Here is a 6,773-nt window from a genome sequence, read left to right on the forward strand (position 1 = left end):
GAAAAAACAATAGGATTAGGGTTTTGACTGAAAAATTTGAGACATTTCAAAAAGAAAGCATAGGATTAGGGTTTTAATTCAAAAATAGGAGACATTCCGAATAGAAACTATAGGATGAGAATTTTTTTCAAAAATAGCGAACATTCCAAAAAGAAAAATATACGATTAGGGTTTTGATTGAAAACTATGAGACATTGTAAAAAGAAAACATAGGATTAGGGTTTTGATTTAAAAATAAGAGATATTACTATTAGAAAACATATTATTAGGGTTTTGAAAAATAGGAGGCATTGCAAAAAAACCTTAGGATTAGGGTTTTGATTGAAAAATATGAGACTTTATGAAAAGAAAACATGCGATTATTGTTTTGATAAATAAAAATAGCGGACATTCAGAAAAGAAAACAAAATATTAGGGTTTTCATTTAAAATAGGACGCATTCCAAAAAGAAAACATAGAATTAGGATTTTGATTAAAAAATTAGAGGCATTAAAAAAAACATAGGATTAGGGTTTGATTAAAAAATTTGAGACATTACAAAAAGAAAACATAGGATTATTGTTTTGATTTTTAAAAAAGCAGGCATTCCCAAAAGAAAAAATAAGATGAAGGTTTTAATTTAAAAATAAGAGGCATTAGGAAAAGAAAACATAGGATTAGAATTTTTATTACAAAAGATAGACATTCTGAAAAGAAAAGAAAAGATTAGTGTTTTGTTTAAAAATTAGCAAAAATTTCTAAATAAAAGATAAGATTAGGGTTTTTATTAAAAAAAATGAGACATTCCTAAAAGAAAACATAGAATTAGGGTATTGATTGAAAAATATGAGACATTATAATAAGAAAACATAGGATTAAGCTTTTTATTGAAAACCAAAACATGGTAGATTCTCCAAAAGGAAACATAGGATTATGGTTTTGCGATGAGCGAATTTAGATCATGTTTTTCATACTCCCAAGTCATACTTTGCTTACCTTTTAGCAATTTTTGTATATATTTGATGCTAGATTGGGTGTTTTTTTTCATGGTATAGGAAATTATGGCTTAATGCAATTAGGAGTAAATTCAAGGACAAAACAAGCAAGGAATCAAGAATTTTTCTAAGTGTCTAAGCTAAGCAAGGGCAAAGCACGATCGTGCTTTGTCCTAGTGAATATCGCTTTCTAAAGTTGCTTGAGTAGCTAAACAAGCATGGCGGTGCTTCCAATGACCAGTTGACGACTGGCTACCCCATTGCCAAATGTTGCTTGGGTATGATGAGTAGGAAAAATCTCATAACAGCCTTATAATGGGCATACAACGGCCTTTATTGCTCATCTCCCCATGGTTCAACATTTGAACACAACGGTCATCACATCGGTCATTGTTTATCAATAAACTGGCATTGTCATACCCGACCATGGTAAAAAATTTTATACAACTGCCATTTAAATATCATAAAATCATGACTTACAATATTTGGAAGGGTTCTTATAAAATCGGCCAAAAAGAGAAGGTTGTTCCACGATGAAAACCAACTAGATATGGTGCTAAATCAAATAGGAACAAGGCTAGAGCTTCTCAGAATCACTAAATGCATGTTAGGGAAGGTTCTCCGGTGACGTAGTAGGAAGAAAATTAGGTTTTGAGTGAGTAAGGGAAAGAGTCGGTCATCCGCAACCCCATATCACCTTGTAACAAGGTTAACAATGGCCAAACAATGGCTGCTGTTCATCTGTTCAGTCTCTTTGAGGCACCACACCCATTACAAGCCCATTATGGGGCCATTGTCATTTAGTTAGTGTTTAAAATTTTCTTAGTGTTGGTAACTACCACTTTAAGTGTTGTTACGTTCACCACGGCCAGAAATTGAGTGTGGTGAAGCTGTGCTAGGCCTCTGAAAACACCAAAGACTTAGCACGCTCTGTAGAATGGCCGTGATAAGTTACCAAGGTCATGATTAAGGGTGTTGTATGCCCAAGACCGACTCACTCAAATTTTTAAGAAAAACATAACTCTCTTCTTGTGCATCACAATAGCTACAATGTGTTAATCACACCCATTGTTATGCTTGCAATAATAAACTAAGGATTTTTCCTGTGTAAAACGGGGTGAAAATAATTCCTAATAAAAGTCCTAGAATTCAATGGTGATGAGCCAACTTCACATCATTAAATTAATTACCACTTTTTCTACATTTTGACTAAATAATAAGACTTAAAACTAAGGTTAAATGAACTAGAGAATAGAAAACTACTTGGTTTACCTTCCAAGAAATGCTTGTTTTAAGTCACAAGCCTAATGCACCTGTTCTTGCTTTAAGATGGTTCTAAAAGGTTAAATTCGTCTCCCTTGTTAGTCCAATTACTCTCCCCAAAATAATTCATCAAGCGATGACCATTTACCTTGTATGTACCTATTTCTGGTTGAGTTATCTCTATTCCGCCATAGGGAAAAACTTGGGTTACAATGAGCAGTCCTGACTGTCTTGATTTTGACTTACCAGGAAACAACCTCTGTCTCAAATTAAAAAGAAGGACCCAGTCCCCTTCTCATAACTCCTTGCCATGTCTGAGTTATTGATCATGGTATATTTTTGTGCGCTCTTTGTTAATCTCTACTTTCTCATAGGCAGTCATACTCCATTCTACAAGTTCCTGCAGTTGTAACTTTTTCTTCCTTCCTATGGGATAAATATCAAGATTCAAGCTTTTTATTGCCCAATATGCTTTGTGTTCAAGTTATATAGGGAGGTGGTAGGCTTTTCAATAAACTAATTTGTAAGGTAAAGTTCCTATGGGTGTTTTGAATGATGTTCGGTAGCCCCGTAAGGGATTATCTACCTTATCTGACCAATCCCTCCAATGATGAGATATATTTTTTGTAAAATTTGTTTCAACTCTCAATTAGACACCTCTACTTGCCCACATTTTTGTGGATGATAAAGGGTGACTATCTATGTGTAACTCCATACCTCCTTAAGGTTTTCATAAGCTCGTTATTATAAAAATGTGTACCCCTATCACTTTATATTGTCCTAGTTGTTCCACATCTAGAGAACAATTTCTTTAGTAATGTAATCATGACCTACCATCATTCATCAAGAAGGCTTGTGCCTCTACCCATTTGGAAATAGAATCAACTGCAACCATAATAAACTTGTTTCCACATGATGTAGGAAACATGCCCATAAAATCAATACCCCACACATCAAAGATTTCACATATAAGAATAGAATTTTGGGGCATTTCATCTTTACAAGAAAGATTACTTGCGCATTGTCATTTGTCACAATTCTGTACATACCTATTTGTGTCTTGGAAGATTGTGGGTCAATAAAAACCTGATTCCAGGATATTGCTGGCTGTTCGATTTGTGCTAAAATGCCCTCCATCTAGTCCTAGTTGAAAATGTCCGAGAATATCATATCCTTTGGCTCATGGTACACATCTTATAATAGTCTGGTCTGTGTAGATTCTAAACAAGAAGGGGTCTTCCTTCACATAGTGTTTAAGGTCCATGAAGAATTTCTTCTTTTGTTTGTATGTGAATCATTTAGGAAGGGTACATACAACTAAATAATTTTTGAAGTTAGCAAACCGTGGTGGGTCTTCATCTCTTACCTTATTAAATCTATACAAATGTTCTTCAGGGAAGGTATCATCATTGTCTCCATCCATTAATGATTTATTTTCGGGACCTTCTAGCTTGGATAGATGGTCTACAGCTAAGTTCTCCACTCCTCACTTGTCCTTGATCTCCACATCGAATTCCTGCAAGAGTAAATCAACCTAATTAGGCATGGTTTAGCATCAGTCTTACTTATGAGATACCTGAGCGTGGAGTGATTGGTGTAGACTATGACTTTTGAAAGTATTAGATAGGATCGGAATTTGTCGAAAGTGAAGACTAATGCTAGCAATTCCTTTTTAGTGGTCATGTAATTAGCTTGTGCATCATCTAAGGTCTTGCTCACATAGTAGATGGGATGAAAATACTTATCCTTCCACTGACCCAATACCGCTCCAACAACGAAATCACTGGCATCGCACATCAACTCGAATGGCAAATCCCAATCAAGGGCAAAAATGATCGAAGCTTGCTCTAGTTTATCTTTTAGTGTTTTGAATGCTGGCATATAGTCCTGGTTGAAGTCAAATGGCGCATCTTTCTCTAATAGTTTGCTTAATGGTCTCGCAATCTATGAGTGGTATTTAATAATTCTTCTGTAAAAGCGTGCATGTCCTAAGAAACTACGAATTGCCTTAATTGACGTGTGTGGTGGAAGCTTCTCAATTGTAGTAACTTTAGCCTTATCCACCTCAATCCCTTTTCTTGAAATTCTATGTCCCAACACGATACCTTCGGGGACCATGTAGTGGCATTTCTCTTAACTATTAGTCTCCTCACATCTTACTAATACTTGTTCTAAATTACTGAGACACATATCAAAAGAATCACCAAATACAGAAAAATCACCCATAAATACCTCAATTGTGTTCTCTACCATATCCTTAAACATTGCTAGAATGCATCTCTAAAATGTCGAGATGGAGCGTTGCAAAGTCCGAAAGGCATCCGGTGATGCAGTGAAAGGTCCCATATGGCCATGTAAATGTCGTCTTTGCTTGGTCCTTCAGAGTGATGATAATTTGAAAGTATCCTGAAAATTCATCTAGAAAACAATAATGTGAATTCCCTACTAACTTTCCAGCATCTAATCTATGAACAAGAGCAGAAAGTTGTTCTTTTTGGTGGTGTTATTCAGTTTCCTATAATTGAGACACACTCGTCATCCAGGTTCGGTTGCTCCTCAATAGATGGATTGAGCTAACTATCCATGTTCAATGTGACTCTAGCGATATTCTTTTCTTCCTCGAGAGTCGATCAGTTATTGATATCATCATCTAAATCATAAACTTCATTTTTCTCTTTGTTGATGTCTTCTATTTGCCATCTGTCAATTCCCATGGATTCTTCCACGATGCTTTGCTCAACATTCTCTCTTGATCCTTCTGTTTTCTTGAACTGGTCGAACATTTCTATTAAAACCGTCTCTTCATGTTGCCCATAGCGAATATTAGGTGTAGGTGACTGCTCAACTATGTTGATGTATTGTGCATCAAATTTCTGCATTATGTGATGTTCAATACATTGATCAAGTAGGGGCTAGTACCCTCTCTAAGCGACCTTTCATACCTACCATGAAATGGTAAATGTTCACGATGTTATGTAGCAATGGTAGAAACATGTGATAAACTGAATTGACTAAAATTGATACAATAAAAGATCAAGTGGCTAAAACACTAAGCTACAAGTTTTACTAGAGCTCTCGACTAAGCATTGCCTTGCAACGTTGCCAAAAACTTGACGGACTCCGGATGGGTGTAGTAAACTATGCAAATATATCAATATGCAAGCATGCAAAAGAATCCTTCAATTGAGTGCATGTCTAGGGAAGTGTACAGGTCATCAAGTAATCTCTTGTGGGTGAGCACGAGGGTCGTGTTTCCCCAGGAATAGTGAGAGGCACCAATAACTTCTTTTTTACTTAATTAATAGACTAATCGTTTACAGTCTTTCTTAAGTTTACTTGTACAATACTATTGAAAAATACAATTGTAGACATTGTTAAGCACACTTGGAAGGAGTTGGGAGTATGCATGGTGGTTACCTTGATTATTAACTATGATAGGTGTTAAGCATCAATTGTGTTCTAGAATCAAACAGGGGGAATTCAAAGTCCTACTAGTCCCAAAAAGCGATGGTGAATAGGTCTAAATCACTAGAAACTTAAGATGATATCTCTTTCACCTCAGCCTTCTATGTTTGCCATAAGTTTGGAAATCCCATGAGAAAAGACCAATCAAACCCTAAGCCTAAGGGGCAATCAATCCCTAATACGGAAACCTACCTATGCCTAACCTCTTAGAACATACATAGATCTATCGTGGTATGGGCGTCATCAGCATCGGGGCACTCCTCATCCACACTAATAATCAATTAAGAATATTCAATCATTGTGCAAACTAGAATGATATATATTAATTAATCAATATTCATAAATAATAACCAACGGACCTAGACATACAATTCCTCTCGAATTAGATTATTATTAATCGTAAAAAGCAAAGCATAAAAGCACAAAGAGAGCCATAAGACCAAATAAATAATAAACAAGCGTTCAATGTATTTCTAAACTTTCTTCCTCCAATAGGTCTCAGATGGTTAGGGATTAGAGGATCCTAAACTTGTCCGGATGACGTGTGTCACTCGTGCCCCTCTGATTTAACCTTTGAAGATGCCTGTCATGCGCAATCTTCCACGATGATGCTCATTGATGTACTCCTGAAAAATCCGTCGGAATCCTCTAGAATATGGAAGAAAACCTATCTCCCAATGCTCAGATCTCCAAAAATCTGGCTGCCCTACCTTATTCTGCAAAAGCGTCTCTCTGATTTTAGAGAAATCTAGGGTTTTTAAAGAGTCGAGTTCTGTCACGGCCTCACCAGAGGCATTGTGATACCTGTGGTGAGTAAGTTGTTGATTGGGATCCATGTCGTGTCCTGGCATGGTCATTTAGGTATTATGTGCCTTGATAACGACCATGATGGTGGCTTCAGTGTTGCTACAGATGGGTTCATGCAACCACAACTTGATCATGGCAGTGGTAATTATAAAGGGAGTGGTGAACAAAAGAATGAAATATCATACTATTCTAGTGATAAGCATGTAAAACTTCATGCTAAATGCAGTGTAAATGATATAGAAAATGTGATCAGTTTAGCACTTA

Source organism: Dioscorea cayenensis, chromosome 20, assembly GCF_009730915.1.
Source record: "Dioscorea cayenensis subsp. rotundata cultivar TDr96_F1 chromosome 20, TDr96_F1_v2_PseudoChromosome.rev07_lg8_w22 25.fasta, whole genome shotgun sequence".
NCBI classification, from domain to species: Eukaryota; Viridiplantae; Streptophyta; class Magnoliopsida; order Dioscoreales; family Dioscoreaceae; genus Dioscorea; species Dioscorea cayenensis.